This window comes from Rhinoderma darwinii, unplaced genomic scaffold, assembly GCF_050947455.1.
Source record: "Rhinoderma darwinii isolate aRhiDar2 unplaced genomic scaffold, aRhiDar2.hap1 Scaffold_3891, whole genome shotgun sequence".
Classification (NCBI taxonomy): Eukaryota; Metazoa; Chordata; class Amphibia; order Anura; family Rhinodermatidae; genus Rhinoderma; species Rhinoderma darwinii.
In genome coordinates this window covers 18,267-27,759 of record NW_027463519.1, presented here as the reverse complement: position 1 = coordinate 27,759, position 9,493 = coordinate 18,267, and the positions used below count along the sequence as shown (strand labels likewise).

The 9,493-nt window shown below is 41.5% G+C and overlaps 39 pseudogenes; all 39 read left to right on the top strand.

Moving 5' to 3' along the window:
* The first annotated feature begins 2 nt into the window (after nt 1–2).
* On the top strand, nt 3–121 carry LOC142708148 (5S ribosomal RNA; annotated as a pseudogene).
* A 67-nt stretch (nt 122–188) lies between these two features.
* On the top strand, nt 189–307 carry LOC142708270 (5S ribosomal RNA; annotated as a pseudogene).
* A 626-nt stretch (nt 308–933) lies between these two features.
* On the top strand, nt 934–1,052 carry LOC142708291 (5S ribosomal RNA; annotated as a pseudogene).
* A 67-nt stretch (nt 1,053–1,119) lies between these two features.
* Nucleotides 1,120–1,238, top strand: LOC142708331 (5S ribosomal RNA; annotated as a pseudogene).
* A 67-nt stretch (nt 1,239–1,305) lies between these two features.
* Nucleotides 1,306–1,424, top strand: LOC142708248 (5S ribosomal RNA; annotated as a pseudogene).
* A 67-nt stretch (nt 1,425–1,491) lies between these two features.
* LOC142708319 (5S ribosomal RNA) lies at nt 1,492–1,610 on the top strand (annotated as a pseudogene).
* Nucleotides 1,611–1,677: 67 nt separating this feature from the next.
* On the top strand, nt 1,678–1,796 carry LOC142708151 (5S ribosomal RNA; annotated as a pseudogene).
* A 253-nt stretch (nt 1,797–2,049) lies between these two features.
* Nucleotides 2,050–2,168, top strand: LOC142708150 (5S ribosomal RNA; annotated as a pseudogene).
* Nucleotides 2,169–2,235: 67 nt separating this feature from the next.
* LOC142708229 (5S ribosomal RNA) lies at nt 2,236–2,354 on the top strand (annotated as a pseudogene).
* Nucleotides 2,355–2,421: 67 nt separating this feature from the next.
* LOC142708196 (5S ribosomal RNA) lies at nt 2,422–2,540 on the top strand (annotated as a pseudogene).
* Nucleotides 2,541–2,607: 67 nt separating this feature from the next.
* Nucleotides 2,608–2,726, top strand: LOC142708260 (5S ribosomal RNA; annotated as a pseudogene).
* A 67-nt stretch (nt 2,727–2,793) lies between these two features.
* Nucleotides 2,794–2,912, top strand: LOC142708107 (5S ribosomal RNA; annotated as a pseudogene).
* A 67-nt stretch (nt 2,913–2,979) lies between these two features.
* On the top strand, nt 2,980–3,098 carry LOC142708106 (5S ribosomal RNA; annotated as a pseudogene).
* A 67-nt stretch (nt 3,099–3,165) lies between these two features.
* Nucleotides 3,166–3,284, top strand: LOC142708193 (5S ribosomal RNA; annotated as a pseudogene).
* Nucleotides 3,285–3,351: 67 nt separating this feature from the next.
* Nucleotides 3,352–3,470, top strand: LOC142708197 (5S ribosomal RNA; annotated as a pseudogene).
* Nucleotides 3,471–3,537: 67 nt separating this feature from the next.
* LOC142708167 (5S ribosomal RNA) lies at nt 3,538–3,656 on the top strand (annotated as a pseudogene).
* A 67-nt stretch (nt 3,657–3,723) lies between these two features.
* Nucleotides 3,724–3,842, top strand: LOC142708127 (5S ribosomal RNA; annotated as a pseudogene).
* A 67-nt stretch (nt 3,843–3,909) lies between these two features.
* LOC142708149 (5S ribosomal RNA) lies at nt 3,910–4,028 on the top strand (annotated as a pseudogene).
* A 67-nt stretch (nt 4,029–4,095) lies between these two features.
* On the top strand, nt 4,096–4,214 carry LOC142708335 (5S ribosomal RNA; annotated as a pseudogene).
* A 67-nt stretch (nt 4,215–4,281) lies between these two features.
* Nucleotides 4,282–4,400, top strand: LOC142708184 (5S ribosomal RNA; annotated as a pseudogene).
* Nucleotides 4,401–4,653: 253 nt separating this feature from the next.
* LOC142708129 (5S ribosomal RNA) lies at nt 4,654–4,772 on the top strand (annotated as a pseudogene).
* A 72-nt stretch (nt 4,773–4,844) lies between these two features.
* Nucleotides 4,845–4,963, top strand: LOC142708168 (5S ribosomal RNA; annotated as a pseudogene).
* Nucleotides 4,964–5,030: 67 nt separating this feature from the next.
* Nucleotides 5,031–5,149, top strand: LOC142708157 (5S ribosomal RNA; annotated as a pseudogene).
* Nucleotides 5,150–5,216: 67 nt separating this feature from the next.
* Nucleotides 5,217–5,335, top strand: LOC142708217 (5S ribosomal RNA; annotated as a pseudogene).
* A 253-nt stretch (nt 5,336–5,588) lies between these two features.
* Nucleotides 5,589–5,707, top strand: LOC142708318 (5S ribosomal RNA; annotated as a pseudogene).
* A 67-nt stretch (nt 5,708–5,774) lies between these two features.
* Nucleotides 5,775–5,893, top strand: LOC142708170 (5S ribosomal RNA; annotated as a pseudogene).
* Nucleotides 5,894–5,960: 67 nt separating this feature from the next.
* LOC142708194 (5S ribosomal RNA) lies at nt 5,961–6,079 on the top strand (annotated as a pseudogene).
* Nucleotides 6,080–6,146: 67 nt separating this feature from the next.
* LOC142708273 (5S ribosomal RNA) lies at nt 6,147–6,265 on the top strand (annotated as a pseudogene).
* A 67-nt stretch (nt 6,266–6,332) lies between these two features.
* On the top strand, nt 6,333–6,451 carry LOC142708186 (5S ribosomal RNA; annotated as a pseudogene).
* A 440-nt stretch (nt 6,452–6,891) lies between these two features.
* LOC142708252 (5S ribosomal RNA) lies at nt 6,892–7,009 on the top strand (annotated as a pseudogene).
* Nucleotides 7,010–7,076: 67 nt separating this feature from the next.
* LOC142708313 (5S ribosomal RNA) lies at nt 7,077–7,195 on the top strand (annotated as a pseudogene).
* Nucleotides 7,196–7,448: 253 nt separating this feature from the next.
* Nucleotides 7,449–7,567, top strand: LOC142708239 (5S ribosomal RNA; annotated as a pseudogene).
* A 67-nt stretch (nt 7,568–7,634) lies between these two features.
* LOC142708245 (5S ribosomal RNA) lies at nt 7,635–7,753 on the top strand (annotated as a pseudogene).
* A 67-nt stretch (nt 7,754–7,820) lies between these two features.
* Nucleotides 7,821–7,939, top strand: LOC142708258 (5S ribosomal RNA; annotated as a pseudogene).
* Nucleotides 7,940–8,192: 253 nt separating this feature from the next.
* LOC142708189 (5S ribosomal RNA) lies at nt 8,193–8,311 on the top strand (annotated as a pseudogene).
* Nucleotides 8,312–8,378: 67 nt separating this feature from the next.
* Nucleotides 8,379–8,497, top strand: LOC142708173 (5S ribosomal RNA; annotated as a pseudogene).
* A 67-nt stretch (nt 8,498–8,564) lies between these two features.
* Nucleotides 8,565–8,683, top strand: LOC142708124 (5S ribosomal RNA; annotated as a pseudogene).
* A 67-nt stretch (nt 8,684–8,750) lies between these two features.
* LOC142708246 (5S ribosomal RNA) lies at nt 8,751–8,869 on the top strand (annotated as a pseudogene).
* Nucleotides 8,870–9,308: 439 nt separating this feature from the next.
* On the top strand, nt 9,309–9,427 carry LOC142708216 (5S ribosomal RNA; annotated as a pseudogene).
* The last annotated feature ends 66 nt before the right edge of the window (nt 9,428–9,493 follow it).

The following is a 9,493-nucleotide window of genomic DNA, read 5'->3' as shown; positions in this document are numbered from 1 at the left end:
ACGTCAATGGCCATTCTAAGCTGAATGTGCCTGCTCTCGTCAGAACGCAGAAGTTACACAGCTTAAGGCCTCGCTAGTACCAGTGTGGGAGACTGTCTGGGAATCCGTGGTGCGGTTGACTTTTTATTATGTCGTTTAGATTTTGTTTCACAATCGATTAAAAAGGACTATGGATTAAAGCAGTTATTGTCAATGGCCATTCTAAGCTGAATGTGCCTGCTCTCGTCAGATCGCAGAAGTTACACAGCTTAAGGCCTCGCTAGTACCAGTGTGGGAGACTGTCTGGGAATCCGTGGTGCGGTTGACTTTTTATTATGTCGTTTAGAATTTGTTTCACAATCGATTAAAAATAATAATAAACTAAAGCTGTAAAAGTTAATGGCTATTCTTAGGTGAAATGTGCCTTTTCTCGTCATATCGCAGATCAATAACACTTTAACACCTCGCTAGTACCAGTGTGGGAGACTGTCTGGGCTTCCGTGGTGCTGTTGACTTTTTATTATGTCGTTTAGAATATCTTTCACAATTGTTTAAAAATAAAAATAGACTAAAACTTTAAAAGTTAATAGCCATTCTAAGCTTAAATGTGCCTTTTCTCGTCAAATCGCAGATATATAACACTTTAAGGCCTCGCTAGTACGAGTGTGAGAGACTGTCTGGGAATCCGAGGTGCGGTTGACTTTTTATTATGTCGTTTAGATTTTTTTCACTATCGATTAAAATGGACTATGGATGAAAGCATTTAATGTCAATGGCCGTTCTAAGCTGAATGTGCCTGCTCTTGTCAAATTGCAGAAGTTACACAGCTTAAGGCCTTGCTAGTACCAGTGTGGGAGACTGTCTGAGAATACGTGGTGCGGTTGACTTTTTATTATGTCGTTTAGATTTTGTTTCACAATCGATTAAAAAGGACTATGGATTAAAGCATTTAATGTCAATGGCCATTCTAAGCTGAATGTGCCTGCTCTCGTCAGAGCGCCAAAGTTACACAGCTTAAGGCCTCGCTAGTACCAGTGTGGGAGACTGTCTGGGAATAAGTGGTGCGGTTGACTTTTTATTATGTTGTTTAGATTTTGTTTCACAATCGATTAAAAAGGACTATGGATTAAAGCATTTAATGTCAATGGCCATTCTAAGCTGAATGTGCCTGCTCTCGTCAGATCGCAGAAGTTACACAGCTTAAGGCCTCGCTAGTACCAGTGTGGGAGACTGTCTGGGAATCTGTGGTGCAGTTGACTTTTTATTATGTCATTTAGATTTTGCTTCACAATAGATTAAATAGGACTATGGATTAAAGCATTTAACGTCAATGGCCATTCTAAGCTGAATGTGCCTGCTCTCGTCAGAACGCAGAAGTTACACAGCTTAAGGCCTCGCTAGTACCAGTGTGGGAGACTGTCTGGGAATCTGTGATGCGGTTGAATTTTTATTATGTCGTTTAGATTTTGTTTCACAATCGATTAAAAAGGACTATGGATTAAAGCATTTAATGTCAATGGCCATTCTAAGCTGAATGTCCCTGCTCTCGTCAGATCGCAGAAGTTACACAGCTTAAGGCCTCGCTAGTACCAGTGTGGGAGACTGTCTGGGAATCCGTGGTGCGGTTGACTTTTTATTATGTCGTTTAGATTTTGTTTCACAATCGATTAAAAAGGACTATGGATTAAAGCATTTAATGTCAATGGCCATTCTAAGCTGAATGTGCCTGCTCTCGTCAGATCGCAGAAGTTACACAGCTTAAGGCCTCGCTAGTACCAGTGTGGGAGACTGTCTGGGAATCCGTGGTGCGGTTGAATTTTTATTATGTCGTTTAGATTTTGTTTCACAATCGATTAAAAAGGACTATGGATTAAAGCATTTAATGTCAGTGGCCATTCTAAGCTGAATGTGCCTCCTCTCTTCAGATCGCAGAAGTTACACAGCTTAAGGCCTTGCTAGTACCAGTGTGGGAGACTGTCTGGGAATCCGTGGTGCGGTCGACTTTTTATTATGTCGTTTAGATTTTGTTTCACAATAGATTAAATAGGACTATGGATTAAAGCATTTAACGTCAATGGCCATTCTAAGCTGAATGTGCCTGCTCTCGTCAGATCGCAGAAGTTACACAGCTTAAGGCCTCGCTAGTACCAGTGTGGGAGACTGTCTGGGAATCCGTGGTGCGGTTGAATTTTTATTATGTCGTTTAGATTTTGTTTCACAATCGATTAAAAAGGACTATGGATTAAAGCATTTAATGTCAATGGCCATTCTAAGCTGAATGTGCCTACTCTCGTCAGATCGCAGAAGTTACACAGCTTAAGGCCTTGCTAGTACCAGTGTGGGAGACTGTCTGGGAATCCGTGGTGCGGTTGACTTTTTATTATGTCGTTTAGATTTTGTTTCACAATAGATTAAATAGGACTATGGATTAAAGCACTTACCGTCAATCGCCATTCTAAGCTGAATGTGCCTGCTCTCGTCAGAACGCAGAAGTTACACAGCCTAAGGCCTCGCTAGTACTAGTGTGGGAGACTGTCTGGGAATCCGTGGTGCGGTTGACTTTTTATTATGTCGTTTAGATTTTGTTTCACAATCGATTAAAAAGGACTATGGATTAAAGCATTTAACGTCAATGGCCATTCTAAGCTGAATGTGCCTGCTCTCGTCAGCTCGCAGAAGTTACACAGCTTAAGGCCTCGCTAGTACCAGTGTGGGAGACTGTCTGGGAATCCGTCGTGCGGTTGACTTTTTATTATGTCGTTTAGATTTTGTTTCACAATAGATTAATTAGTACTATGGATTAAAGCATTGACCGTCAATGGCCATTCTAAGCTGAATGTGCCTGCTCTCGTCAGAACGCAGAAGTTACACAGCTTAAGGCCTCGCTAGTACCAGTGTGGGAGACTGTCTGGGAATCCGTGGTGCGGTTGAATTTTTATTATGTCGTTTAGATTTTGTTTCACAATCGATTAAAAAGGACTATGGATTAAAGCATTTAACGTCAATGGCCATTCTAAGCTGAATGTGCCTGCTCTCGTCAGAACGCAGAAGTTACACAGCTTAAGGCCTCGCTAGTACCAGTGTGGGAGACTGTCTGGGAATCCGTGGTGCGGTTGAATTTTTATTATGTCGTTTAGATTTTGTTTCACAATCGATTAAAAAGGACTATGGATTAAAGCATTTAACGTCAATGGCCATTCTAAGCTGAATGTGCCTGCTCTCGTCAGATCGCAGAAGTTACACAGCTTAAGGCCTCGCTAGTACCAGTGTGGGAGACTGTCTGGGAATCCGTCGTGCGGTTGACTTTTTATTATGTCGTTTAGATTTTGTTTCACAATAGATTAAATAGTACTATGGATTAAAGCATTGACCGTCAATGGCCATTCTAAGCTGAATGTGCCTGCCCTCGTCAGAACGCAGAAGTTACACAGCTTAAGGCCTCGCTAGTACCAGCGTGGGAGACTGTCTGGGAATCCGTGGTGCGGTTGAACTTTTATTATGTCGTTTAGATTTTGTTTCACAATCGATTAAAAAGGACTATGGATTAAAGCATTTAATGTCAATGGCCTTTCTAAGCTGAATGTCCCTGCTCTCGTCAGATCGCAGAAGTTACACAGCTTAAGGCCTCGCTAGTACCAGTGTGGGAGACTGTCTGGGAATCCGTGGTGCGGTTGACTTTTTATTATGTCGTTTAGATTTTGTTTCACAATCGATTAAAAAGGACTATGGATTAAAGCATTTAATGTCAATGGCCATTCTAAGCTGAATGTGCCTGCTCTCGTCAGATCGCAGAAGTTACACAGCTTAAGGCCTCGCTAGTACCAGTGTGGGAGACTGTCTGGGAATCCGTGGTGCGGTCGACTTTTTATTATGTCGTTTAGATTTTGTTTCACAATAGATTAAATAGGACTATGGATTAAAGCATTTAACGTCAATGGCCATTCTAAGCTGAATGTGCCTGCTCTCGTCAGATCGCAGAAGTTACACAGCTTAAGGCCTCGCTAGTACCAGTGTGGGAGACTGTCTGGGAATCCGTGGTGCGGTTGAATTTTTATTATGTCGTTTAGATTTTGTTTCACAATCGATTAAAAAGGACTATGGATTAAAGCATTTAATGTCAATGGCCATTCTAAGCTGAATGTGCCTGCTCTCGTCAGATCGCAGAAGTTACACAGCTTAAGGCCTTGCTAGTACCAGTGTGGGAGACTGTCTGGGAATCCGTGGTGCGGTTGACTTTTTATTATGTCGTTTAGATTTTGTTTCACAATAGATTAAATAGGACTATGGAGTAAAGCACTTAACGTCAATCGCCATTCTAAGCTGAATGTGCCTGCTCTCGTCAGAACGCAGAAGTTACACAGCCTAAGGCCTCGCTAGTACTAGTGTGGGAGACTGTCTGGGAATCCGTGGTGCGGTTGACTTTTTATTATGTCGTTTAGATTTTGTTTCACAATCGATTAAAAAGGACTATGGATTAAAGCATTTAATGTCAATGGCCATTCTAAGCTGAATGTGCCTCCTCTCGTCAGATCGCAGAAGATACACAGCTTAAGGCCTTGCTAGTACTAGTGTGGGAGACTGTCTGGGAATCCGTGGTGCGGTTGACTTTTTATTATGTCGTTTAGATTTTGTTTCACAATAGATTAAATAGGACTATGGATTAAAGCATTTAACGTCAATGGCCATTCTTAGCTGAATGTGCCTGCTCTCGTCAGATCGCAGAAGTTACACAGCTTAAGGCCTTGCTAGTACCAGTGTGGGAGACTGTCTGGGAATCCGTGGTGCGGTTGACTTTTTACTATGTCGTTTAGATTTTGTTTCACAATAGATTAAATAGGACTATGGATTAAAAAAAAAAAATTAACGTCAATGGCCATTCTAAGCTGAATGTGCCTGCTCTCGTCAGATCGCAGAAGTTACACAGCTTAAGGCCTCGCTAGTACCAGTGTGGGAGACTGTCTGGGAATCCGTAGTGCGGTTGACTTTTTATTATGTCGTTTCGATTTTGTTTCACAATCGATTAAAAAGGACTATGGATTAAAGCATTTAATGTCAATGGCCATTCTAAGCTGAATGTGCCTGCTCTCGTCAGATCGCAGAAGTTACACAGCTTAAGGCCTCGCTAGTACCAGTGTGGGAGGCTGTCTGGGAATCCGTGGTGCGGTTGGCTTTTTATTATGTTGTTTAGATTTTGTTTCACAATAGATTAAATAGGACTATGGATTAAGGCTTTTAATGTCAATGGCCATTCTAAGCTGAATGTGCCTGCTCTCGTCAGATCGCAGAAGTTACACAGCTTAAGGGCTCGCTAGTACCAGTGTGGGAGACTGTCTGGGAATCCGTGGTGCGGTTGACTTTTTATTATGTCGTTTAGATTTTGTTTCACAATAGATTAAATAGGACTATGGATTAAAGCATTTAACGTCAATGGCCATTCTAAGCTGAATGTGCCTGCTCTCGTCAGATTGCAGAAATAACACAGCTTAAGGCCTCGCTAGTACCAGTGTGGAAGACTGTCTGGGAATCCGTGGTGCGGTTGAATTTTTATTATGTCGTTTAGATTTCGTTTCACAATCGATTAAAAAGGACTATGGATTAAAGCATTTAATGTCAATGGCCATTCTAAGCTGAATGTCCCTGCTCTCGTCAGATCGCAGAAGTTACACAGCTTAAGGCCTCGCTAGTACCAGTGTGGGAGACTGTCTGGGAATCCGTGGTGCGGTTGACTTTTTATTATGTCGTTTAGATTTTGTTTCACAATAGATTAAATAGTACTATGGATTAAAGCATTGACCGTCAATGGCCATTCTAAGCTGAATGTGCTTGCTCTCGTCAGAACGCAGAAGTTACACAGCTTAAGGCCTCGCTAGTACCAGTGTGGGAGACTGTCTGGGAATCCGTGGTGCGGTTGAATTTTTATTATGTCGTTTAGATTTTGTTTCACAATCGATTAAAAAGGACTATGGATTAAAGCATTTAACGTCAATGGCCATTCTAAGCTGAATGTGCCTGCTCTCGTCAGATCGCAGAAGTTACACAGCTTAAGGCCTCGCTAGTACCAGTGTGGGAGACTGTCTGGGAATCCGTGGTGCGGTTGTATTTTTATTATGTCGTTTAGATTTTGTTTCACAATCGATTAAAAAGGACTATGGATTAAAGCATTTAATGTCAATTGCCATTCTAAGCTGAATGTCCCTGCTCTCGTCACAACGCAGAAGTTACACAGCTTAAGGCCTCGCTAGTACCAGTGTGGGAGACTGTCTGGGAATCAGTGGTGCGGTTGACTTTTTATTATGTCGTTTAGATTTTGTTTCACAATCGATTAAAAAGGACTATGCATTAAAGCATTTAATGTCAATGGCCATTCTAAGCTGAATGTGCCTGCTCTCGTTAGATCGCAGAAGTTACACAGCTTAAGGCCTCGCTAGTACCAGTGTGGGAGACTGTCTGGGAATCCATGGTGCGGTTGACTTTTTATTATGTCGTTTAGAAATTGTTTCACAATCGATTAAAAATAATAATAAACTAAAGCTTTAAAAGTTAATGGCTATTCTTAGGTGAAATGTGCCTTTTCTCGTCAATTCGCAGATCAATAACACTTTAACACCTCGCTAGTACCAGTGTGGGAGACTGTCTGGGCTTCCGTGGTGCTGTTGACTTTTTATTATGTCGTTTAGAATTTCTTTCACAATTGTTTAAAAATAAAAATATACTAAAGCTTTAAAAGTTAATAGCCATTCTAAGCTTAAATGTGCCTTTTCTCGTCAAATCGCAGATATATAACACTTTAAGGCCTCGCTAGTACGAGTGTGAGAGACTGTCTGGGAATCCGAGGTGCGGTTGACTTTTTATTATGTCGTTTAGATTTGTTTCACAATCGATTAAAATGGACTATGGATGAAAGCATGTAATGTCAATGGCCATTCTAAGCTGAATGTGCCTGCTCTCGTCAGATCGCAGAAGTTACACAGCTTAAGGCCTCGCTAGTACCAGTGTGGGAGACTGTCTGGGAATCCGTGTGCGGTTGACTTTTTATTATGTCGTTTAGATTTTGTTTCACAATCGATTAAAAAGGACTATGGATTAAAGCATTTAATGTCAATGGCCATTCTAAGCTGAATGTGCCTGCTCTCGTCAGATCGCAGAAGTTACACAGCTTAAGGCCTTGCTAGTACCAGTGTGGGAGACTGTCTGGGAATCCATGGTGCGGTTGACTTTTTATTATGTCGTTTAGAATTTGTTTCACAATCGATTAAATAGGACTATGGATTAAGGCTTTTAATGTCAATGGCCTTTCTAAGCTGAATCTACCTGCTCTCGTCAGATCACAGAAGTTACACAGCTTAAGGCCTCGCTAGTACCAGTGTGGGAGACTGTCCGGGAATCCGTGGTGCGGCTGACTTTTTATTCTGTCGTTTAGATTTTGTTTCACAATAGATTAAATAGGACTATGGATTAAAGCATTTAATGTCAATGGCCATTCTAAGCTGAATGTGCCTGCTCTCGTTAGATCGCAGAAGTTACACAGCTTAAGGGCTCGCTAGTACCAGTGTGGGAGACTGTCTGGGAATCCGTGGTGCGGTTGACTTTTTATTATGTTGTTTAGATTTTGTTTCACAATAGATTAAATAGGACTATGGATTAAGGCTTTTAATGTCAATGGCCTTTCTAAGCTGAATGTACCTGCTCTCGTCAGATCACAGAAGTTACACAGCTTAAGGCCTCGCTAGTACCAGTGTGGGAGACTGTCTGGGAATCCGTGGTGCGGCTGACTTTTTATTCTGTCGTTTAGATTTTGTTTCACAATCGATTAAAAAGGACTATGGATTAAAGCATTTAATGTCAATGGCCATTCTAAGCTGAATGTGCCTGCTCTCGTCAGATCGCAGAAGTTACACAGCTTAAGGCCTCGCTAGTACCAGTGTGGGAGACTGTCTGGGAATCCGTGGTGCGGTTGACTTTTTATTATTTCGTTTAGATTTTGTTTCACAATCGATTAAAAAGGACTATGGATTAAAACATTTAATGTCAATGGCCATTCTAAGCTGAATGTGCCTGCTCTCGTCAGATCGCAGAAGTTACACAGATTAAGGACTCGCTAGTACCAGTGTGGGAGACTGTCTGGGAATCCGTGGTGCGGTTGCCTTTTTATTATGTTGTTTAGATTTTGTTTCACAATAGATTAAATAGGACTATGGATTAAGGCTTTTAATGTCAATGGCCATTCTAAGCGGAATGTGCCTGCTCTCGTCAGATCGCAGAAGTTACACAGCTTAAGGCCTCGCTAGTACCAGTGTGGGAGACTGGCTGGGAATCCGTGGTGCGGTTGACTTTTTATTATGTCGTTTAGATTTTGTTTCACAATCGATTAAAAAGGACTATGGATTAAAGAATTTAATGTCAATGGCCATTCTAAGCTGAATGTGCCTGCTCTCGTTAGATCGCAGAAGTTACACAGCTTAAGGCCTCGCTAGTACCAGTGTGGGAGACTGTCTGGGAATCCGTGGTGCGGTTGAATTTTTATAATGTCGTTTCGATTTTGTTTCACAATCGATTAAAAAGTACTATGGATTAAAGCATTTAATGTCAATGGCCATTCTAAGCTGAATATACCTGCTCTCGTCAGATCGCAGAAGTTACACAGCTTAAGGCCTCGCTAGTACCAGTGTGGGAGACTGTCTGGGAATCCGTGGTGCGGTTGACTTTTTATTATGTCGTTTAGATTTTGTTTCACAATCGATTAAAAAGGACTATGGATTAAAGCATTTAATGTCAATGGCCATTCTAAGCTGAATGTGCCTGCTCTCGTCAGATCGCAGAAGTTACACAGCTTAAGGCCTCGCTAGTACCAGTGTGGGAGACTGTCTGGGAATCCGTGGTGCGGTTGACTTTTTATTATTTCGTTTAGATTTTGTTTCACAATCGATTAAAAAGGACTATGGATTAAAACATTTAATGTCAATGGCCATTCTAAGCTGAATGTGCCTGCTCTCGTCAGATCGCAGAAGTTACACAGATTAAGGACTCGCTAGTACCAGTGTGGGAGACTGTCTGGGAATCCGTGGTGCGGTTGCCTTTTTATTATGTTGTTTAGATTTTGTTTCACAATAGATTAAATAGGACTATGGATTAAGGCTTTTAATGTCAATGGCCATTCTAAGCGGAATGTGCCTGCTCTCGTCAAATCGCAGATATATAACACTTTAAGGCCTCGCTAGTACGAGTGTGAGAGACTGTCTGGGAATCCGAGGTGCGGTTGACTTTTTATTATGTCGTTTAGATTTTGTTTCACAATCGATTAAAAAGGACTATGGATTAAAGCATTTATTGTCAATGGCCATTCTAAGCTGAATGTGCCTGCTCTCGTCAGATCGCAGAAGTTACACAGCTTAAGGGCTCGCTAGTACCAGTGTGGGAGACTGTCTGGGAATCCGTGGTGCGGTTGACTTTTTATTATGTCGTTTAGATTTTGTTTCACAATAGATTAAATAGGACTATGGATTAAAGCATTTAA